This window comes from Suncus etruscus, chromosome 3 (genome assembly GCF_024139225.1).
Source record: "Suncus etruscus isolate mSunEtr1 chromosome 3, mSunEtr1.pri.cur, whole genome shotgun sequence".
NCBI lineage: Eukaryota > Metazoa > Chordata > Mammalia > Eulipotyphla > Soricidae > Suncus > Suncus etruscus.
This window is the reverse complement of record NC_064850.1, coordinates 42,938,341-42,962,591: the sequence shown is the minus strand read 5'-3', so window position 1 is coordinate 42,962,591 and position 24,251 is coordinate 42,938,341. Positions and strand designations below refer to the sequence as shown.

At 45.7% G+C, this 24,251-nt stretch overlaps 1 protein-coding gene and 1 pseudogene across 1 annotated transcript in view; one reads left to right on the top strand and one right to left on the bottom strand.

Moving 5' to 3' along the window:
- EML1 (EMAP like 1) overlaps positions 1–24,251 on the bottom strand; it is a 669,910-nt gene that overhangs the window by 488,624 nt on the left and 157,035 nt on the right. The window lies entirely within an intron of this gene.
- LOC126004293 (eukaryotic translation initiation factor 4 gamma 2-like) lies at positions 1,328–24,050 on the top strand (annotated as a pseudogene).

Here is a 24,251-nt window from a genome sequence, read left to right as displayed (position 1 = left end):
GCCAGGTATGTGGTTTGGGAAGTCCCCATGCCAGAGGCCTTCTCCTTAGCCTGAGGAGTGCTGGGATGCTTGGCAGGCCCCCAACCATCCCCGTCTTTTTCCTCTGGACTCCAGGCGTTCCCTGGGTGCCGGTCCGGGTGGACTCTATAGGGTCATCAGGCTTTCCCCCTACCTCTTCCTACACTAATGGGAATGCACTTTGGGAGGAGGGTGGGCCATTGTAGCACTAGTTTATGTTGGGACAGTCACTGGAAATTTTTTCTCCTTGGTCTCCTATTGATAGTATTGTATGCATATAGTTTATATATGCATAATATCCATCTTATATTGTGACCTTGATACTGCCCTACAAAGCTCATTTCTAATCTTTTACTACCTCAGTCCCAACTCTTATTTCCCCCCATCTACCCATGTAGGTGGCAGCTCATGACATGAAGCTCATCACAGAGTGATGAGTGCAGTTAGAGAAATAACTACACTGAAAACTATCATAACAATGTGAATGAATGAGGGAAATAGAAAGCCTGTCTCAAGTACAGGTGTGGGTGGGGTGGGGGGAAGGGAGATCTGGGAAATTGGTGGTGGGAATCTTTCACTGGTGAAGGGGGGGTGTTCTTTACATGACTGTAATCATACAACTACAATCATATTTGTAATCACGGTGTTTAATTAAAGATAATTAAAAAAAAGAAAATTACTGGTTTAGGTGGCACGGGGCATTTATTTAAAAAAAAATACTTATAAGGGTTGGAGCAGTGGCGCAAGCCTTGCACATGCTAGCCAAGGATGGACCATGGTTTGATCCCCCGGCGTCCCATATGGTCCCTCAAGCCAGGAGCGATTTCTGAGCACATAGTCAGGTAACCCCTGAGCATCACCGGGTATGGCCGAAAAAACAAAACAAAAAAAATGCTTTTAAGTACAAAATGGCTCAGCAGACCCCACTGCACATCATCCCCACATCTAACTCGTGGTGATGGAGTGAGCACTTCCCTCTGAACATGGTCCCTAGCTCTGGGGGAGGACGGCTGAAACCCCTTCTCCAGCCCAATTGAGGCTGCACCCTGATGGCTTGTAGAGTCAGAGATTTCAGAACATGGGGCCCGGAGCGATAGCACAGCGGGGAGGGCGCTTGCCTTGCACATAGTCGACATGGGTTTGATCCCTGGCCCTATATATGGTTACCTCAAGCCCACCATGAGTGATCCCTGAGTTACCCCTGAGCGCTGCCAGGTGTGACCCAAAAGCCAACCAAACAAAAAAAGATATTTCAGAGCAAGGCGCAACTGGAAGAAGGCAGCAGCTCTCTTTCTGGGGCACACATAGAATGAGAAGGCAGATTATCTTCCTGAATGAGCCGCGCAGCTGCTCCAAAGTCATTCAGGTGGCCAGAAACGTGGCAAGAAAGTCTCTGGTGCACTTGAAGGTGAGCTACAGATGGCAGCGGGAAGCACATCAGGGACCCATCGGGGGCTCCTGCTCCAGTTCCGACCTCCACAGTGGCAGCCACAGGGACTAGGGGTTCTCCAGCTCTGTGCTTCTAGGGAGCACTGTCCCACCCCTCACCCCCCCCCCCCCGCTGGAAGCTCCCCATGCAGCTGTGGGGTGGAACTGGGCTGGGCAAGCCTGGCTGGAGACCCAGAAGCGGCGTGCCCACATCAGGGTTATTTTCACACAGGTGCCTTTCCTGGAGTGCCCATGAGCACCAGACTGAAACTCTTGAGAGCTGTGGGATAGACCCTGAGCCTGTCCTATGTGTCACTCTGGCTCTATGTGACCAAGGGCACAGCATGAGCCTTTGGAGACTGACAGAGCTGCCACACCTAAGAGGCCAGAACACACCTGGGAGTGACAAATGAGACCCACAAACACGTGCCACCAATGATGAAACCATGAGCTCAGTGAGTGTGCTGGGGCAAGTGGGCTGAACCCTGGACCCATTTCACCAAAATGGCACTTACAGGGCCGGAACAATAGCACAGCAGAGAGGTGTCAGCCTTACACACAGCCAGCCCAGGTTCAATCTCTGCATCCCACATTATCCCCTGAGCACCGCTAAGAGTGATTCCTGAGTACAGAGCCAGGAGTAGACCCATACATATGTTTGGTTTTGACCCCAAAACAGTCACATAGACCCTACCTGGACAGGACCACAGCTCACCCCAACTTTGTACTGCCGTCTAATGAGACTGAAGTCTTCCTCAGGAGAGGCAGAGGTCCAGGAGGTCTCACTGGATAAAACTCCTGAGGCCCAAAGGGCTTGTAAATATTCTGTGCCTTTTCTCTGCATTTCAGATCACTTCCAGAAGTGTCTCCAACATGATGAATGAAGCACAGTATGCCAACCATTTCTGAAAGTACCCAGGACTCTTTCTCCCTGGTCCAGTGTGTTTCTGAAGGCACTTGCTAGGCATATGTTGGAGCACAGGCCTTGATAAGGCCCACAGAGTCTGGGCGCTTGCTGAGACAGACATCCCTGGCCCATCTGCCTGCCCTGAGTGTCTACCAATATTGCTGGAAATATTCAGACGGCACTGGGCAGGGAGGAAGTTCCCAGTCCTGCTTCCTCAGAGCCTCTTCATTCCTAAAAAGCTGATGGTACCTCTGTTTCCTTATGCAAAATCATGCTGGAATTCAGGACTCTACTTTCCAAACTTCTCACTCTAGTATTTCTCTGAGCTCTGTCGGAGCATCAGTGACTCCTTCAGTGGAGGAGGGAGTCGATGAATCACCAGCTCAGATGAAAAGTCCCTGCCCAGATGCCAGCCCCAAGTAGTGATATGATGAACTGTGATTTCCCAATGCTACAAACTGGCTTGCAGCCCTGTCCCTGACATCACAGCTCTTAGAAGTCACCGATGGACCACATGGAGTAGTGACAGGAAAGAACCAAAGCATGCCCAGCCCTGTTGGGTCCATGGAGGCAAAGGAGTGGGGACGGACAGACAACCCAGGTCCACAAAAGCTAGGGAATGGGGATGGATGGGCACACTTAAGCTGTCAATGAAAATATTTCTAGAGCTGGTTGGATTCCTGAGGCCTTGGCCTGTTAAATAAGGAAGGGACTTTTTTTTTTTTTTTTTTTTTTTTGATTTTTGGGCCACACCCAGCGGTGCTCAGGGTTTACTCCTGGCTGTCTGCTTAGAAATAGCTCCTGGCAGGCATGGGGGACCATATGGGACACCGGGATTTGAACCAATCACCTTTGGTCCTGGATCGGCTGCTTGCAAGGCAAACGCCGCTGTGCTATCTCTCTGGGCCCAGAAGGGACTTTCTTGGGGCAGATCTGGCCAAGGGGTTGTGGGGAAGGGTCCGTGAGAAATGAACTGTCTAGGGCCGGAGCAACAGCACAGCAGGAAGGGTGTTTGCCTTGCATGTGGCTGATCTGAATGGACCCGGGTTGGATCCCTGGCATCCCATATGGTCCCATGAACCTGCTAGGCATGATTTCTGAGCACTGAGCCAGAAGTAACTCTTGAGCAATGTTGCCAGATGTGGCCAAAAACAAACAAAAGAAAAGAAAGAATTGAACTATCTAGACCAGTGGTCAGCAACCTTTTTTTTCCTTCAACTGAGCCAAATCTCACCAAAACCACGATTGAAATTTATTTTGACAGCCACACAGGGCAGGCACTGACAGAGGCTAGGAGCAGAGTCCTGACTCCTGGAGCGGCCGCCCGGCACACAGAAGAGCCAAATTAAAAGTGTAAAGAGCCACATGTGACTCGCGAGCCGAAGGTTGCTGACCACTGGCCTAGACTTTTCCAGCTGTGAGGCAGAGAAGCTACACAGACAGGGTGGAAGGGAGCGTTTGGAGTCCTCAGGAAGCTGAGAATCAACCCCAATCACTCCCACATGGCCTATTCCTCATGGAATCCACAATCTCAGGGCGAAGGAACACCTCCAGAGGCTCTGCTTCCTAACACCCACTGTCCAGGGGTGTAATTCCAATGCATATTTAGACTAAAGAGAATAAACTCTGGGATTCCCAGCACCGGTGAGCAAGGCAGAGGGAGCAACTAGATGGCAGGCGAGATGCCAGCATGCTCAGGGAAACACAGGCCCAGATGTGAGCACTGAGCTTGGAGTCTACCTCACCCCTTCCTAATTTAAGCTCACAATTCTGGATGGAGAAATCAGAGAAAGCAGTGATAATGATGAAGAAAGCGCAACAAGAGGGCTATAACCTGATAAGGCCTGATTAAATAAGTAGATCTGGTTCCCTCAAGCAGCTAGTTATTTCTGATCATCAGGCTCTATTTCTGATTTCCCTCCAAAATACATAAGGTGGTCTTTTTCCTCATCCAAAATAGAACTGTGGCTTCTTCTCCAAAGGGATTCCATTAGCAGAGGCTTGTGGCAGTGTTTATGCCCTCACAAAACCTCTGACAGCCAGCCTGGAACCTAGATGTTAAAAAATTGGTAGGTATGGGGCCGGGAAGGTGGCGCTAGAGTTAAGGTGTCTGCCTTGCAAGCGCTAGCGTAGGACGGACCTCGGTTCGATCCCCCGGTGTCCCATATGGTCCCCCCAAGCCAGGAGCGATTTCTGAGCGCATAGCCAGGAGTAACCCCTGAGCGTCAAACGGGTGTGGCCCAAAAATCAAAAAAAAAAAAAATTGGTAGGTATGAGGGCAAAGGGACAAGGACCTGCTCAGGGGGCTCATGACGTCCTGGCATTGGCTGAAGAGCTAATGAAGACCCGCCCAGGAAGCTGGTGACACCCTGGCATTGGCTGAGGAGCTGAAGAGGATTCTCCTAAGGAGCTGATGTCACCTGGCACTCTTGGAAGTGTAGGGCTTTTGTAAAAGATGCCTTTTTGCTGACACGGGGAGAAGGAGCACTCGAAAATAAGCACTCGATTCTTTCTAAACCTCACTCACTGTTGACCCAGTGAACTCTCCTCTGCTGCTGTTTTTTCTGGGCTCCTGCAGCAAATATAGAGTAAGAAAGAAAAGGGACTGGGCGATGCAGAAAGCAAATCTGGAAAGAGAAGCTGCATCTGCTGCCAGAGCGTGTGCCCATTGGGATGTGTGCCTGTCAGGGCGTGTGCCCATCGGGACTTGTGCCCTAACCCTAACCCTAAGGTTGTTTGCGTGGGACATGTGACCTGACGCAATGTGACTGCATCCTCTTGATTGGGCCAAAGCAAAAAAAGAGCATCCTGCCTTGAAGCATTCAGAGAAACCTAAATCTCTGCTTTTCCTTTACTCCATGGCACTAGGCCAGCCAGAGACCCTCTCCCAGGAAGGTGGGTTACAACAAGCCAGTGCAGATTAAATCTGTGGAGTCAGGGCTGTGGCAGCAGGTGAGAGGAAGTCAGGAGACCCTGCTCTGTGCTGCAGATGGTAGAGGGAAGAAAACCTGTTGCTGTCTTTCCTTATAGGAGTCAGGAGTCCTGGCTGATCCCAGACCATCAAGGACATCTGTCCGCTGCACATGGACAGAGACAGGTGTGTTCAGCCCAGCCTGTTGTCCAGGCATGCCCGTGATGGTAGGAGAGCCTACACACAGGGTGGGTTCTAGCACACACCCTATGCTCAGGCCCTGGCTGGGCAATACTGGGCAGTGCCGGGCTTGAATGATGACTGTCAGATCAGTGCGTCCTGAAGAGGGAGTGGCACAGCCTCACCTGCTAATGGAGATATATTCTGTCTGTTTGATGAAGAGGTACATTTCCAAGGAGGGTCATTGAGTATATTTTCAGGTCATGACTAATCCCAAGGAAAAAGGGAGTGGTGGGCAAAATAAATTTGTGACCCTAGTGACTGGAGCAATAGTACTATGGGGAGGGTGTTAGTCTTGCTTGCAGTCTACCCAGGTTTAATCCTTGGCGTCCCATCTGGTCTTCCAAGCCTGCCAAGAGTGACCCCTGAGTAGAGTCAGGAGTTAAGTCCTGAGCACTGCTGGGTGTGATCCCAAAACAAACAAAACAAAAATGTGTAAACCTCTGGTCTGGCCTGACCTCTGGGCTAAGCATTACTGGTGTGCCCCCCTCTCCATTCAGCCACAACAAACAAGAAGAACACCTCCCCTTTCCAGCTGTGACAGAGAGGACTGTCAGCCCAACCCTTCCAGAGAAAGATACCCCAAAAGTCAGACACACACAGCACCCAGGAAGTGAAGGGGCCATAATCCACCTCCTTCCACAGCCTGAGAACTGAGGGGCTGGCCAAGGGAGCAGGAATAAAAGGGTTCTGAGCCTGAACCCTGTGCTCACACATGCCAGGCAAGCAGCCTTGCTTTGCCAACAGTGAGGCAGAGGCTGAAGCCATGACATGAAAGCAAGTCCGGGGCCTGATATTGGGTGCTAGTGGCCTCACAACTTCTCTCTGCCCTAGTTCTGGGCGTCCCACATAGATGGAGGTGTCTCACTCACCCTCCCCACCAGAACCAAACCACCAAATCACTGAAGGTCAGGTCACATCCACTTAATGGACCCTGGTTCATAAGCATGGGGTCACCTGCAGGTACTAGGTATATGGAGGCTGATCCCCAAAATAGGTACTACCATCCCCTCTTCCCCATTGGCGGGTCATCGGAACCACCCAGAGAGGGTGGTAGTAGCCTCAGCTGCCACGGTGAGTGCTTCTGGTATGTTCAAGTAGGGGAGAGAACTTGGTTGTTTTTTTTTCCTAAACAAGAACATGGGTGTGGGAGTTTCTCATGTGGGGGAAGAACATGACCCCCAGCTCTCTAGCACATTGACTATAGAAAGGGGCCCCAGATGCTGGCTGCACCTCCTCTCCATCCTGCTTCTTCCTCAGCTCTCCAAGGACAGCGGAGAGCTCTGGAAGAACCAGGAGGCACAGACACACAGACAACTGTCGGCAGCCAGTTAGTGAAAGGAAGGGGGGAGCAAGTGGGAGACAGTATAAAGGCAGGATTTTCTGGGAGCCCGGGGGCCCCCAAACTTAAGCCCACACTGCCTGGCCAGATGGACAAGGTACTGCTTCTCTCAGAAGCTTCCGCCCTGGGAAGGTGGAGGGAAGGGCCCTGCCTTTGGGCTCCATACAAAGATGTGATGGACTGACCTAGGCGAGTGGTCAGACAGACAGACAGACACATCAGAGTGAAGCTCACTCATGTCAGACACTCATGCTTCTGCTGATGCACAAGTGTCAGACAGAGAAATGCCTCTGTCAGATAGACAGACATTCACTCATGCTTCTACTGATGTGCTGGGCCTACCCAGGGAGGCGATCAGTCTCCCACTCAGTCATGCCTAGGCTGTAAGAGGCACAATCGCTGAGAAGCCAAGTTCAGATCCTCTGACAAGATGCAGGTCTAAACCCCAAGCTCACATTTTACTGTCTGTTCCAGAATTTGAGAGAGGAAGTGATGATTCCAAGGAGAAAGGAAGAGAGAGTGGAAGAAAGGGGAGAAGAGTGGAGGACAAAGGGGAGAAGGGTAAAGAGGGTAGGAGAGGAGGGAGAGCAGACAAGGGGAGATGAAAGGAGAGAAGGGGAGGGGAGAAGAGAGAAGAGAAAGGAAAGTCTACAGGAGAAGCTGTTAGTCTCAAAGAAGTTCCCAGATAAACTAGCAGAGGCCAGAGACTGTTCTACAATGAAAGCATTTACTCAATGGCTCTAGTTCAGGGGCCGGAGAGATAGCATGGAGGTATTATTAATGAATTGTTAGTATTCTTTATGTTATTCTACATGAAATCCCTTCTAAGAAATATGACTTGCAAAATGACTCCCCTGCTTTGAGCTATCCTGTCACAACTCAGCATGGTTAACAGTGCTCTTTAAAATTTTTGATAAAATTCAATTTGGGGGGGCCCGGAGAGATAGCACAGCGGCGTTTGCCTTGCAAGCAGCCGATCCAGGACCAAAGGTGGTTGGTTTGAATCCCGGTGTCCCATATGGTCCCCCGTGCCTGCCAGGAGCTATTTCTGAGCAGACAGCCAGGAGTAACCCCTGAGCAATGCCGGGTGTGACCCAAAAACCAACAACAAAAAAAAAAATTCAATTTGGGGGGGCCAGAGTGATAGTGCAGCGGTAGAGCATTTGCCTTTCATGCACTGATCCAGGTCGGACCTCAGTTCGATCCTCGGCATCCATATGGTCCCCCAGCCAGGAGCAACTTCTGAGCACATGACCAGGAGTAACCCAAGTGTCACTAGGTGTGGCCCAAAAACCAGAAAAAAAAAAAAAGAAAATTCTATTGGGGGGTGGTGGTTTGGGCCACATCTAGCCACACTCAGGTATTACTCCTGGTTCTGCTCCCAAAAATCACTATTGGCAGGTTTGGGGGACCGTAAGAGATGTTAGAGACTGAATCTGAGTTGGCCGTATGCAAGATAAACACCCTACTCACTGTGCTATTGCTCTGGCTTCTGATAAAATACAATTTTTTTTTTTTTAATTTGGGGCCATACCTGCCAACACTCAAGGACCCAGGCAGGATTCAGAACCAAACCCAGGATCTTGAGGCTGGGACAGCACAGGGTTAAAGCACTTGCCTAACAAGTGAACCAGTTCAATCCCCAGCACCACATATGGGTCCTCTGAGCACCACCAGAAGACGCTCTTTCCTGAGCACTGCTCAGGTATGTCCTAAACATACCCCTAGTCCCCAAAATAAACTTTCAGGGATGTCTACCTGTACACTCTGTCCCTATGTTATCTCCCTTCTATGCTCTTTTTTTTTTCTTGGTGTGTGTTTTTATTTGGGTATGGGGAACCACACCTAGCTGTGCTCATAGCTTACTCCTGTCCTGGCTCTACACTCAATTATCACTCCTGACATCTACGGGGTGTTGCAGAATTGAAACCAGACTTCATGCAAAGCAAACAAGCTCTACTTGCGTGCTATGGCCCCAGCACCTGTAACGTATGACTTATTGTCACTGTTAAGAAACTACTGCCTAGCCCAAGGCATGAAGATCAAACCCTTTGGTTTCTCCTAGAGAAGTTTTAAAGTCTTAGCTTTTATACCTGAGCTTTTATATTTAAGCTCCTAAAACATTTTTATTTTGGGCCACACCTCCTAAAACATTTTGAATTCACTTGTATATAGTATGAGGTAGGGATCTCAACTCTTTTTTTTTTCTTTTTGGGTCACACCTGGGTGACGCTTAGGGTTACTCCTGGCTATTCGTTCAGAAATCACTCCTGGCTTAGGGGACCATATAGGATGCCGGAAGATCAAACCGCAGTCCGCCCTAGGTTAGCACCACCACTCTCGCCCTCTCAACTCTTTTTTGTTTTATTTTGGTTTTGGTCTTCTTTGTTTTGTTTAGTTTTGTTTTGGGGGGCCATATCCGGCAACGCTCAGGGGTTACTCCTGGCTCTACCCTCAGAAATCACTCCTGGCAGGCTCAGGAATGCTGGGGATGGAACCTATGTTTGTTTTGAGTTGGCAGCATGAAAGGCAAACGCCCTACTACTGTGCTATCTCAACTCTTTCTATGTTATTTTTCCTTTGTTTTGATTTGAGGTCACACCCAAGGGTGCTCAGAGCTTACTCCTGGCTCTGTGCTCAGGAATCACTTTGAGAGGGCTCAGGGGATCATAAGGGTATAGGCTGGAACCTGGGTCAGCTGTGTGCACAGCAAGTGCCCCCCCAGTGGACTATCACCAGGTCCCCATGGGTCTCAAGTCTTTTACACAAAGGAATTCGTGCAAATACTCCCCGCATTTGCTGAAAAGCCCATGCCCCTCACTTGAATGTCTTGGCTTTGTAGCTGCAAACCATTTGCTCCCCAGCCTTGTTCTAGACATGCTGACCTCAGAGCACCCCACACCATCTCAGGTATGAGCATATAGGAAATCACGCCTACTACTTGAGGGCAAGTTGCCCAGTGAACACAAAGGGTACTGGAAGGTGACTAAGCAAGTCTGAGGGGTTGAGGGTAACTGTGTCCCACCCAGAGGTCCAGGCACTAGGCTAGCCTGCTGGCTCTCTCCAGGCTGCACCTCTTGGAAGTCTTATCTACTTCAGGCTATTGTTTACATTCTTTTCTGTCCTAAGATACAAATGGAGCACTTGCTGCCCACCAGAAATGGGGGCTTTATAAACAAAGCCCTTGAACTGCCTGCTGTTAGAAATCTCAGCTGGTGGGCCCGGAGAGAGAGCACAGCGTTGTTTGCCTTGCAAGCAGCCGATCCAGGACCTAAGGTGGTTGGTTCGAATCCCAACGTCCCATATGGTCTCCCATGCCTGCCAGGAGGTATTTCTGAGCAGATAGCCAGGAGTAACCCCTGAGCACCGCCGGGTGTGGCCCAAAAAACAAAAACAAAACAAAACAAAAAAAATCTCAGCTGGTATGAAAAGGTCATGAGAGTGGAGAGGTTTGATTTTCCTCTGTGGACACTGGAAGGCCAAGGCGAGACCTGCTCCTGTTTTCAGCATGTTAAAGGGTTTCACATCTGTATCATCACTCTTTGTGTTCAAGTCTTGGGTGAGGAAGTGAAACAGTTCACTGCGAAGGGGCTGAGCTCAGAGAACCTTCAGAGAACAGAAGGTCCAAGGAAAGGTTAACAGGACCTAGATTAAATGACATCTCACTGGAAGAGAGGAAAAAATGGAGGTGGTGGCAAGTATTGGCAGTGACCCCTCGAAGCTGAGTTTCAAACCCTTTCCAACTTCTTCCTCCCACTTTTTTGTTTTCTGTTCTCTTCCCCATCCCTTCCCATCCCTGTCCATAATCCCTGTCCCAGTCCCCATTGACCAGATCCTGAGGAGGCAGCTGCAATAGCAGCTGCTGAGTTCTTGGGAAAGATTTTTCATTCTCCAGTCCCCTCCCCTCCTCACCTCACCCACTAATAATATTCTTTTGAAGATTCTTCACTGTCACGCGGCCAAAGTGGAGAGTGCGATTGCAGAGGGGGGTGCTTCCCATTTCAGTGCTTCTTTGGGCGGAGGAGGAAGTAGGAGTGCACCTTAGCACTATCCCAAGACTGCTGGCAACAGTGAATTCCTGGGGAAAACCCCATGACAAAACACTTAGAAATGGATGTCTGCACGAAGCACTAGATGACAAGTTGGCAGCAAACAACTTCATTAATGAAAAAGAACGACATAATGCAATCTTCAGGAAAGTAAGAGGCATACTAAATAAGCTTACTCCTCAAGTTTGGCAAGATAAGCCTTGAGCTCCTCAATGAGAGTATAGAGTCTAAACTCATCCTTAAAGGGGTCACTCTGATGATTGTTGACAAAGCCCTAGAAGAGCCAAAGTATAGCTCATTGTATGCTCCGCCATGTCTACAATTGGCAGAGGATGCACCAAACTTTAATGGCCCAGCTGCAGAGAGTCAGCCAGGACAAAAGCAAAGCATAACATTCAGACGCCTCCTAATTTCCAAATTGCAAGATGAATTTGAAAATTGAACCAGAAGGCTTTTGGCTGGAACTGATGCTGAGGCTTCAGTCTTGTCCACCGAATAAAGCTAATATTTCCACAAGCCTGACTGTCTGCGAGCTGTTTACCCGCCGCTTCACCTCAGAACCGCCCGCTGAACAGGGTGGCAGACGCGTGCTCCGAGCTGGAGGGGAAAGACCTCATCCTCCATCCCTCCATCAGTCAACCTCTTTAGGGGCTGACTTGCAAAAGTAACCACATGAAGAGATGCTGATTGAAAGTGCAAGGTACCAAGATCGACCTCCTTCCCCAACAAACCACCATCCAGCTCCTCAATGAAAGACACCCTCTCGTTCCCCCATTTCATGTCTCAGCAAGAAACTACAACAAACACGCCTGCTGACTCAAGCTTGTGACCCCTCTCACCCCCATTAAATCATGGACTGATGCATGATACCGGAATCAGCTGCAGCAAAACTCCCAGCTCAAAAACATTACAGGACTCTGAAATGCTGAAAATCATATATTAAACTCGAGACCAAAGTCTGTGATACGAAAAAGTGCCTTGGCTTTCACTCCCCACAAGAATATCGCAGAAGACCTAATTGGGAGGCCTATATTGCCTACGTAAGCTTAATACATTTATAATAATGCATCTTAAGATATGTATTCCTGAGAAGCCAGGTCCCCTGTTTGTGACATCAGGCTGGGAAAATCCACGAAACTACGCCTGCCCAGTGGGGCCCGACTATGAAAAATTGTGAGTGCTGCCTGTGTGTGTCTGTCTACTGTCCTGTTGCGTGAACCTCTTGGGAGTGGGTCGAAAAGAGGCTCCAGAAGAGCACGGCCGCTCCGCTTCGCTCTGCGGCCAGGCGCTCTTTCTAAGAAAAAAACACCATCGCAACAAGAAGAAAAAAATCACACTAAGAACTGTGCTGGAGGGGCCCAGAGAGATAGTACAGCGGCGTTTGCCTTGCAAGCACCCGATTCACAACCTAAGGTGGTTGGTTCGAATCCCGGTGTCCCATATGGTTCCCCCGTGCCTGCCAGGAGCTATTTCTGAGCAGAAAGCCAGGAGTAACCCCTGAGAACCGCCGGGTGTGGCCCAAAAACCAAAAACCAAAAACCAAAAAAAAAAAAAAAAAAGAACTGTGCTGGATAACTGAAGCCCAGCATTTCACTCTGGACTGTCTTCTCTGCTGCGTGCTCGGGCCTAAGATTTGATCCTGTGTGAGGCTTCATCCACAGAGGACTCCCCTTCCTTGGAGGCAAGTTGACCCATCCAGAAAGGGCGGAGCCAGAGGAGTGTGGCTGCCTGCATCATTTAGTCAATGAATACCACCACAACACGTAGAAAAACCCACAATACAAGTGTGACAATGGGGAAACGCAGGTCAGCATCAGACATAGAGAATGAAGATGACAATTCTGTTGACCAGATAATGACCAACCAACTAATCAACCTCTCAGATAAGGACTTTAGACTAGCAATATGGAAGATGCTCAACGAACTCAAAGAAACCATGGATCGAGTTGAACAGAACATTATTAAGAACCAAGAAAATATGAAGACAGAAATCACAAAACTCCAAACTGAAATAACATGTCAACTAACAGGCCTGAAAAACTCAGTAAACGAAGTGAATGACAAAATGGATAAGCTCTGGGACAGGGTATCAGAAGCTGAGAATAGACTTGGTGCTGTGGAAGATGAGATAAATAACAATTCCATACAGCGGGAGAGATTGGAAAAAAAAACTTAAAGCAAATAAACAGACAATGGAAAAATTAGTCAAAGAAAGGGAACAGATGAAAATAGAAGTCTATGATAAGCTCAACAGAAACAACTTAAGAATCAGCTCAACAGAAACAACTTAAGAATCACTGGAGTCGGGGCCGGGCGGTGGCGCTGGAGGTAAGGTGCCTGCCTTGCCTGCGCTAGCCTAGGACGGACCGCGGTTCGATCCCCCGGCGTCCCATATGGTCCCCCAAGAAGCCAGGAGCAACTTCTGAGCGCACAGCCAGGAGTAACCCCTGGGCGTCACAGGGTGTGGCCCAAAAACCAAAAAAAAAAAAAAAAAAAAGGATCACTGGAGTCCCAGAGACCCAGGAAGAAAATTTCTAGGAAGAATCAACAGTCAAGAACATCATTAAATAGAAACTTCCAGAGCTAAAGAATATATGTGATCAAATCCTGCATGCTCGAAGAGCACCAACCAAAAGAGACCCCAGAAAAAATACCCCAAGACACATCCTAGTCACAATGACGAATTCCACAGATAGAGACAGAATTCTGAAAACAGCAAGATCAAAAAGGGAAATTACATTCAAGGGAGCATCCTTGAGATTTACAGCAGACCTGTCACCAGAAACACTCAATGCCAGAAAGCAGTGGTGGGACATTGTGACAAGACTGAATGAAATGAATGCTTCACCTAGAATACTGTACCCAGCAAAACTCACTTTCCGGTTTGACAGAAAAATACATGGTTTCACAGACAAAAAACAGCTCAGAAACTTTACAGACTCAAAACCAGTCTTAAGAGAAAAACTGAAAGACCTAATTTAAGACAAGACTGACCAAAAAACACTCCAAATTTCGATATAAAGATGGCATTAAGTCCCAGGACAATTCTTTCTCTCAACGTCAATGGACTAAATGCACCAGTTAAGAGACACAGAGTGGCTAAATGGATCAAAAAACTCAATCCAACCTTCTGCTGCCTACAAGAAATGCACCTGAATAGTCAGAACAAACATAGACTCAAAATAAAAGGCTGGAGAAAAATTATCCAAGCAAACAATACCCATAAAAAAGCTGGAGTGGCCATACTAATATCAGATAATGCAAACTTTATACTCAGAAAGGTTGTAAGGGACAAAGATGGACATTTTATATTAATCAAGGGAATGTAGAGCAGGAAGAAATAACTCTCCTAAACATATATGCACCAAATGAGGGGCCAGCAAAACATTTAATACAATTGTTGACAAATCTAAAAAATAATATCAATAACAACACAATAATTGTTGGGGACCTCAACACGGCTTTGTCAACACTGGATAGGTCAACCAGACTGAAACCCAACAAGAATATACTAGACCTGAGGAGAGAAATGGAAGAAAGAGGCCTAGTGGATATATATAGGACACTCCATCCCCAGAAACCTGGATACACATTCTTCTCCAATGTACATGGGACATTCTCCAGGATAGACTACATGCTGGCACATAAAACATACCTCCATAATATCAAGAGGATAGAAATTTTGCAGACTACCTTCGCTGACCACAAGGCTCTGAAATTATTTGTGAATTCCAAAGGGACTCAGAAGAAAACTTTAACACCTGGAAGTTAAACAGCCTCATACTGAATATCCAGTGGGTCCAAGATGAAATCAAGGAGGAAATCAAAAGGTTCCTGGAAACAAATGACAATAAAGACACAAACTATCAGAACTTATGGGACACAGCAAAAGCAGTACTGAGAGGAAAGTTTATAGCTTTGCAAGCACACATCAGGAAGGAAGAAGGAGCTTACCTGAGTAGCTTAATGACACAGCTAATAGAACTAGAAAGTGCTCAACAAAAGGACCCAAAAATAGGGAGACAGAAGGAAATAACAAAGCTGAGAGCAGAAATCAATGAAGTGGAAACCCAAAAAACAATCTGAAAGATCAACAAAAGCAGAAGTTGGTTCTTTGAAAAAATAAACAAGATTGATAGACTACTGGCAAAACTAACAAAGAAAAAGAGAGAGAGAGAGAAACTTGATAACTCGTATTAGGAATGAAAAAGGAGAAATCACTACTGATATGACAGAGATTCAAAGGGTAATCAGAAACTACATTGAGAAACTCTACGCCACTAAAAATGAGAACCTGGAAGAAATGGATAAATTCTTGGACTCTTATAATCTTCCACGGTTGAAGAAAGAGGATGTGGTATATCTAAACACCTCCATCACTATTGATGAAATTAAAACGGTAATCAAATGTCTGCCCAAAAACAAAAGCCCAGGCCCAGATGGATTCACTAATGAATTCTTTCAAACTTTCCAAGAGGAACTACTACCAATCCTGGCAAGACTCTTTCATGAAATTGAACAAACGGAAACACTTCCAAATAACTTTTATGAAGCCAATATCACTTTGATACCTAAACCAGACAGAGATGCTACCAAAAAATTACAGACCAATATCGCTGATGAATACAGATGCAAAGATCCTCAACAAAATCCTGGCAAATAGGATTCAATGCCTCATTAAGAAGATCATCCATTGGGGCCGGGCGGTGGCGCTAGAGGTAAGGTGCCTGCCTTGCCTGTGCTAGCCTAGGACGGACCGCGGTTCGATCCCCCGGCGTCCCATATGGTCCCCCAAGCCAGGAGCAACTTCTGAGTGCAAAGCCAGGAGTAACCCCTGAGCGTCACCCAAAAAAAAAAAAAAAAAAAAAGAAGATCATCCACACAATCAAGTAGGTTTCATCCCAGAAATGCAAGGATGGTTTAACATCCGTAAATCTATCATCATAATACACAACATCAACAACAAGAAAAATAAAAACCACATGATCATATCAATAGATGCAGAGAAAGCATTTGATAAGGTCCAACACCCATTCTTGATCAAAACTCTCAGCAAGATGGGAATGGAAGGAACCTTTCTCAATATAGTTAAGGCCATCTACCACAAGCCAGTGGCAAATATTATCCTCAAAGGAGAAAAACTAAAAGCCTTCCCTCTAAATTCTGGCACAAGACAAGGCTGTCCTCTCTCACCACTCCTATTCAACATAGTACTGGAAGTACTCACTATAGCGATTAGGCAAGAAAAAGATATCAAGGAAATCCAGATAGGAAAGGAAGAAGTCAAGCTCTCACTGTTTGCAGATGACATGATACTCTACTTAGAAAACCCTAAAGACTCTACCAAAAAGCTTCTAGAAACAATAGACTCATATAGCAAGGTGGCAGGCTACAAAATTAACACACAAAAATCAATGGCCTTTCTATACACCAATAGTAATAAGGAAGAAATGGACATTAAGGAAACAATCCCATTCACAATAGTGCCACACAAATTCAAATATCTTGGAATCAACTTGACTAAAAATGCGAAGGACCTATACAAAGAAAACTATAAAACTCTGCTCCAAGAAATAAGAGAGGACACGTGGAAATGGAAACACATACCCTGCTCATGGATTGGCAGGATTAACATCATCAAAATGGCAATACTCCCCAAGGCATTATATAGATTTAATGTGATCCCTCTAAAGATACCCATGACATTCTTCAAAGAAGAGGATCAGGCACTTTTGAAATTCATTTGGAACAATAAACACCCTCGAATAGCTAAAGCAATCATTGGGAAAAAGAATATGGGAAGAATTACTTTCCCCAACTTTAAACTTTACTACAAAGCAATAGTTATCAAAACAGCATGGTATTGGAATAAGGACAGGCCCTCAGATGAGTGGAATAGGCTTGAATACTCAGAGAATGTTTCCCAGACATACAATCACCTAATGTTTGATAAAGGACCAAGAAATCCTAAATGGAGCAAAGAAAGCCTCTTCAACAAGTGGTGTTGGCACAACTGGCTAGCCACTTGCAAAAAATTGAACTTAGATCCCCAGCTAACATCATGTACGAAGGTAAAATCCAAATGGATTAAAGACCTTGATATCAGACCCAATACCATAAGATATATAGAACAACACATAGGCAAAACACTCCAGGACATTGAGACTACAGGCATATTCAAGGAGGAAACTGCACTCTCCAAGCAAGTGAAAGCAGAGATTAACAGATGGGAATATATTAAGCTGAGAAGCTTCTGCACCTCAAAGGAAATAGCGCCCAGGATACAAGAGCCACCCATTGAGTGGGAGAAACTATTCACCCAATACCCATCAGATAAGGGGCTAATCTCCAAAATATACAAGGCACTGACAGAAATTTACAAGAAAAAAAAATCTAATCTCATCAAAAAATGGGGAGAATGGACAGACACTTTGTCAAAGAAGAAATACAAATGGCCAAAAGACACATGAAAAAATGCTACACATCACTAATCATCAGGGAGATGCAAATCAAAACAACTATGAGGTACCACCTCACACCCCAAAGATTGGCACACATCACAAAGAATGAGAATAAACAGTGTTGGCGGGGATGTGGAGAGAAAGGAACTCTTATCCACTGCTGGTGGGAATGCCGTCTAGTTCAACCTTTATGGAAAGCAATATGGAGATTCCTCCAAAAACTGGAAATCGAGCTCCCATACGATCCAGCTATACCACTCCTAGCAATATAACCTAGGAACACAGAAATACAATACAAAAACCCCTTCCTTACACCTATATTCATTGCAGCACTATTTACCATAGCAAGACTCTGGAAACAACCAAGATGCCCTTCAACAGACGAATGGCTAAAGAAACTGTGGTACATATACACAATGGAATATTATGTAGCTGTCAGGAGAGATGAAGTCATGAAATTTTCCTATACATGGATGTACACGGAATCTATTATGCTGAGTGAAATAAGTCAGAGAGAGAGAAAAATGCAGAATGGTCTCACTCATCTATGGGTTTTAAGAAAAATGAAAGACATTCTTGCAATAATAATTTTCAGACACAAAAGAGAAAAGAGCTGGAAGTTCCAGCTCACCTCAGGAAGCTCACCACAAAGAGTGATGAGTTTAGTTAGAGAAATAACTACATTTTGAACTGTCCTAATAATGAGAATGTATGAGGGAAATGGAAAGCCTGTCTAGAGTACAGGCAGGGGTCGGGTGGGGAGGAGGGAGATTTGGGAACGTTGCACTGGTGATGGGGGGTGTTCTTTATATGACTGAAACCCAAACACAATCATGTATGTAATCAAGGTGTTTAAATAAAATATAAAAACAAAAGATATGTATTCCTAAACATACAGATAGCCTCCCCCATCACTTTCTTTTTTCAAATACAAATTTTTTCCTTTTTTTTTCTCTCAACTTACCTTTTTTATCTCAGTTTTATCTACTTGCTCTATGTTTTATATATGCATATTTTCTTTATCCTCACCAGTTTTGGTGCGGCTTGGTACAAAAACCAAGAAAACGTCTTGCCTGGGATAAAATCTCAGACCACACCACAGATACTGTATGTGTGGCCTGTCATCCTTACCCAGAATAGCACCAGCAATACAAAAGGACACCATACGTTTTTGTATAGACACAGTAAATAAGGGGAAATCATGGACTCAGACACAAGATCTTATCTTCTAAGGATAAGAACTCACAGTTTTTTTTTGTTTTTTTTTGGTTTTTTTTTTGGTTTTTTTTTTTTGGGCCACACCCTGTGACGCTCAGGGGTTACTCCTGGCTATGTGCTCAGAAGTTGCTCCTGGCTTCTTGGGGGACCATATGGGACGCCGGGGGATCGAACCGCGGTCCGTCCTAGGCTAGCGCAGGCAAGGCAGGCACCTTACCTCCAGCGCCACCGCCCGGCCCCAGAACTCACAGTTTTTATACAAGGGTGCCTCCCATCGTGGACATCTGTCATGTGGATACAACTCAGTGTCTACGAGATTGGACACTGTTAATTTTCAAATCCCAGATCCTAGATGTATAACTGAAACAACTCCCTGCAACAACACCAGGAACTAAGCTCTGTCAGGAGATATACTTGTTCTAGTGTTAATATGACAAGGACAGGGGGCCGGGCGGTGGCGCTAAAGGTAAGGTGCCTGCCTTGCCTGCGCTAACCTTGGACGGACTGCGGTTCGATCCCCCGGTGTCCCATATGGTCCCCCAAGCCGGGAGCAACTTCTGAGCACATAGCCAGGAGTAACCCCTGAGCGTTACTGGGTGTGGCCCAAAAACCAAAAAAAAAAAAAAAAAAAAAAAAAATATGACAAGGACAGCGAGGAAATGACAACTTGACCTAAGACCAGGAGGTCCTATCACATCACCTAACACTAAAGGGAAACCAGAAGATGTATCGTCCTTTGAACTATGAAAAATAAGAGCACTAACTACAGAAAACTGACTTTGACAACCGTGACTGGGCAGAACTTACCTTGAGACTATTAAGAAAAACCCTACCCTAGGCTATAGCCCAGGTCTCTTACAAAAATCAAGATTTCTTAGTACAGAGGCCCAATTCTGATAACAGAGACTGAGCAGAACCCTTGAAACCATAATTTCCTAGACTTTGGCTTAGGGAACTAGCAAAACATGGAGCACATGATACAGGACACTGAAAACACCAACAATGTTATAACAGAACCTCTAGAACCTTAAAGACTCTATCCTAGGTCTTGTCCTAGGACCTGTGCAAATACCAAGATTGCTTGCTACAGTGGCCTGATTTTCTCATCCACAACTGAGAGAAAAGTTTCCTGACACCACAAAAAAAAAAAAAAAAAAAAAAAACCAAAACAAAACAAAACAAAAAAAACCCTAGGATATGGCAATGAGAAGGTATGGAGCCAGTGGTTGTTCCCATGACAATATGTTTCAAGAGTGGAGAAACCCTGAATCTCTTAGGCCATGGAAATTTCCTTCCTTTCCCAATATTTACTGTGCCTATAAAAAAAAAAGTGGGTTAACACCAAACCCTGCCACTCCAATTACTTTTTCTGGTTTGGTTTTGTTTTGTTTTTGTCTGTTTTTGATATTATTTGCCTTCTCTTTTTTCTTCCCTTTTTTCTTTTTTTTTTCCACTTTTATGGATATTATTTGGTGATTTCTTTTCTTTTCTTTTTTTTTAGTAGTTGATACCAAATTTTTTTCTCTTTTCCTTAACCTTTTTATCTCCAACAGAATAGCATAACTTGAATCATTCAGCCTCATAAATTGAGTGGGGGAAAAAGATGATACCAGGACCAGTCATATGAAAATGTACTGTAAATAAAAAATGACCAGACTGGAACACCAAACAGAATAGTTACCCAACCTACAGTAAGCTGTAAAGTGGAGACCAGTTACACTAGTATTCTGGGGGGACGGTGGTAAAGGAGGGAGATATGGGAGACATGCTGGGAACAGGAGTGGAGGGAGGACAACATTGATGGTGGGAATGCCCTTCATTCATTGTCACTATGTACCGTAAATAATTCTGTGTAATGAATTTCAGTCACAATAAAAACTAAAAAAACGGGGGCTGGGCGGTGGCGCTGGAGGTAAGGTGCCTGCCTTGCCTGCGCTGGCCTAGGACGGACTGCGGTTCGATCCCCCGGCATCCCATATGGTCCCCCAAGCCAGGAGCGACTTCTGAGCGCATAGCCAGGAGTAACCCCTGAGCGTCACCGGGTGTGGCCCAAAAAACCAAAAAAAAAAAAAAAACAAAACAAAACAAAACAAAAAAAAAAACTAAAAAAAATAATAAAAAAAAGAAAATCGAACCAGAAATGGTGATGTCTATGATAAGCGTGAAAATCCCTTCATCCCCGAGAAGGATTGCTAAGATCAAGATGTTTTGGAATATCAAATTCATTGGATAACTTGGAAAGCTTGATCTTATTCATGCATCTATTCTTCATAAGTGCATCAAAACACTTTTGGAAAAGAAGAGAGTCCTATAAAAGATATGGGAGAGGATTTGGAGTAACTGTTAGATAATGAGGACAGTGGGACCTCGACTAGACCATGAATGAGCCAAGTCCTTAATGAATCAGTACTTTATTTATTTTGGTTTTTGGGTCACACCCAGCAGCGCTCAGGGGTTATTCCTGGCTCTACGCTCAGAAATCACTCTTGGCAGGCTCGGGGGACCATATGGGATGCCAGTGATTCGAACCACTGTCCTTCTGCATGCAAGGCAAACACCCTACCTCCATGCTATCTTTCTAGCCCCAATGGATCAGTACTTTGACCGAATGTGTTCCTTGATGTTAAGTAAAGAATTGCCAATGAGGATTTGTTTCCTACTGCAGGACACCTTAGAGTTGCGAGAATACCACTGGGTTCCTCAGGAGGCTTTTCTTGACAATGGATCAAAGATGATCAATAAAATCGACAAGATACAGTAAAAGATCTAGGAGTGTTTATTCCTGCTCCTATGGCTCAAGGGATGAGAAGTGACTTCTTTCTGGAGGGACCATTCATACCATCCAGTATGAAAATGGATAGGGACCCACTTGGAGGACTTGCTGATGTTTGGACCAATGCCAGGTAGCAAAATTGGTATTGGTCCAGGAGTTATCCAGGATAGATTTTCACCCACCATGGGACGTCATCATTCAAATCAAAGACCATGGGGGACACATCATGCCTCCCACACAGTTTGGAGAGATGGGAGGTAAGTTTATGAAAAGCCAGGGGCTAAGCCAGCTCTACCATAACTAGAGTCAGGGACTCTTATCCTAGCTGCAAGGACAGTCGAAGGATATGCCACCTGGGTTTTCTGAGAAAGTACAGCTTAATGCAGATGAGCTTGAGACCTGCTCAATCATCCTAATGAGTAAAAATCAAGTGCCAAAGCTCCAGCCCCAGATAACTATGATTCCTCCTAGTGTACAACCACCATGCACTCAAACACCACCTCTGGGACAGACACCTCAGCTCAGACTAAAAACAAATCCACCATTTATATAGGAAAAGCCTGCCAAGATCAGTAAAAAGCCACCTCCATCAAAGGAAGAACTACTTAAGCTAACTGAAACTGTTGTCACCTAGTATCTGAGTAGTGGAAAAGCAAATGAAGCTGTCAATGGTGTAAGAGCAATGAAGACTCCTAACCACTTTCTTCCTGAGATGCTAAGCAAAGTAATTGTTTTGTCTTTAGATCGAAGTGATGAATATAAAGAAAAAGCAAGTTCGTTGACCAGTTTACTCAAACAGAAAGGGATTGCTACAAGTGACATTCATGCAGGCTTTCCTGAATGTATTGGACGAGTGCCCCAAATTGGAGGTTGACATCCCTTTGGTGAAATCCTATTTAGCACAGTTTGCAGCTCGTACCATCATTTCAGAGCTGGTGAGCATTTCAAAACTAGCTCAATCACTGAAAAGTGGCACCCATTTTCCTTTCTTCTTACTTTGTCTTCAGCAATTAGCCAAATTACAAAATCAAAATGGTTAACAGAATTTTTTTTTTTTTTTTGGTTTTCGGGCCACACCCGGTGGTGCTCAGGGGTTACTCCTGGCTATCTGCTCAGAAATAACTCCTGGCAGGCATGGGGGACCATATGGGACACCGGGATTCGAACCAAGCACCTTTGGTCCTGGATCGGCTGCTTGCAAGGCAAACGCCGCTGTGCTATCTCTCCGGGCCCTTAACAGAACTTTTTTTTGTTTTTGTTGTTTTTGTTTTTGTTTTTGTTTTTGGGCCACACCCGTTTGACGCTCAGGGGTTACTCCTGGCTATGTGCTCAGAAATCGCCCCTGGCTTGGGGGGACCATATGGGACGCCGGGGGATCGAACCTCGGTCCTTCCTTGGCTAGCGCTTGCAAGGCAGACACCTTATCTCCAGCACCACCTACCCGGCCCCAGAACTTTTTAACAAAACAAGGTCAATATGCAGAAAATGCTCCCAGAAAATTTTTTTTGTTTTTTTTGGGGGGGCCACACCCATTTGACGCTCAGGGGTCACTTCTGGCTAGGTGCTCAGAAATTGCCCCTGGCTTGGGGGGACCATATGGGATGTTGGGGGATTAAACCGCGGTCCTTCCTTGGCTAGTGCTTACAAGGCAGACACCTTACCTCTAGTGCCACCTCACCGGCCTCTGCTCCCAGAAATTGGTCAGAATAAGGACTGCATGTTGGAGATCTTGGAAGGAAAGGACTGAGTTTCTTATTCCCACTGCTCAAGTTGGAGAACTTTTTTGTTTTTGTTTTTGGGCACACCCGGCAGTGCTCAGGGGTTACTTCTGGCTATCTGCTCAGAAATAGCTGCTGGCAGACACGGAGGACCTTATGGGAAGCCGGGATTCGAACCAACCACCTTAGGTTTGGGTCAGTTGCTTGCAAGGCAAACGCCTCTGTGCTATCTCTCCGGGCTCTGGAGAAGGAACTTTTGAAGCAAATAAAATTGGATCCATCCCCTCAAACCATATATAAGTGGATAAAAGATAACATGTCCCTCAAGCTTCATGTAGATAAAGCATTTCTGAACATCTTAATGACTAGCTTCTTAATAGTAGATATCTAGTGAAGCCCACCCAGTGATGAAACAGATTCTTCCTCTGCTCCTTCCAAAGAACAGTTAGAGCAAGAAAAACAATTGCTTCTTTCTTTCAAATCAGTGATGCAGAAATTTCTTCAAGATCATTTTGATCAGGGGCCGGGCGGTGGCGCCCGGTAAGGTAAGGTAAGGTAAGGTAAGGTGCCTGCCTTGCCTGCGCTAGCCTTGGACGGACCGCGGTTCGATCCCCCGGTGTCCCATATGGTCCCCCAAGCCAGGAGCAACTTCTGAGCACATAGCCAGGAGTAACCCCTGAGCGTTACCGGGTGTGGCCCAAAAACCAAAAAAAAAAAAAAAAAAAAAAAGATCATTTTGATCTACAAGTCAGTGCCCTATATCTACAAGTCAGGTGCACTGCTACCACGGCAACTTTCCAAAAGTCATGTTGCTTTGCTTTTTTATTCATTCTATGACATGGGAATTATTGAGAAAGAAGCTTTCCTGAATTGGAAAGAAGACATAACCCAAGAATTTCCAGGGAAAGGCAAGGCTTTGTTCCAGGTGAATCAGTGGCTAACCTGGTTAGAAACTGAGGAAGAATCAGAGGAAGAAGCTGACTAAAGAACGGCTTAAACTGTGCAAAACACACTGTTGCTAGGATGTAATTGCATTTGACCTGACCATTGTGAAAATTCATTTGCTGTAATGTAATGTAATGTAATGTAATGCTGTAATGTAAATAAATAAATAAATAAATATATATATATATATATATATATATATATATATAGTGTGTTTTCTTGGGCCACACTCAGTGAAGCT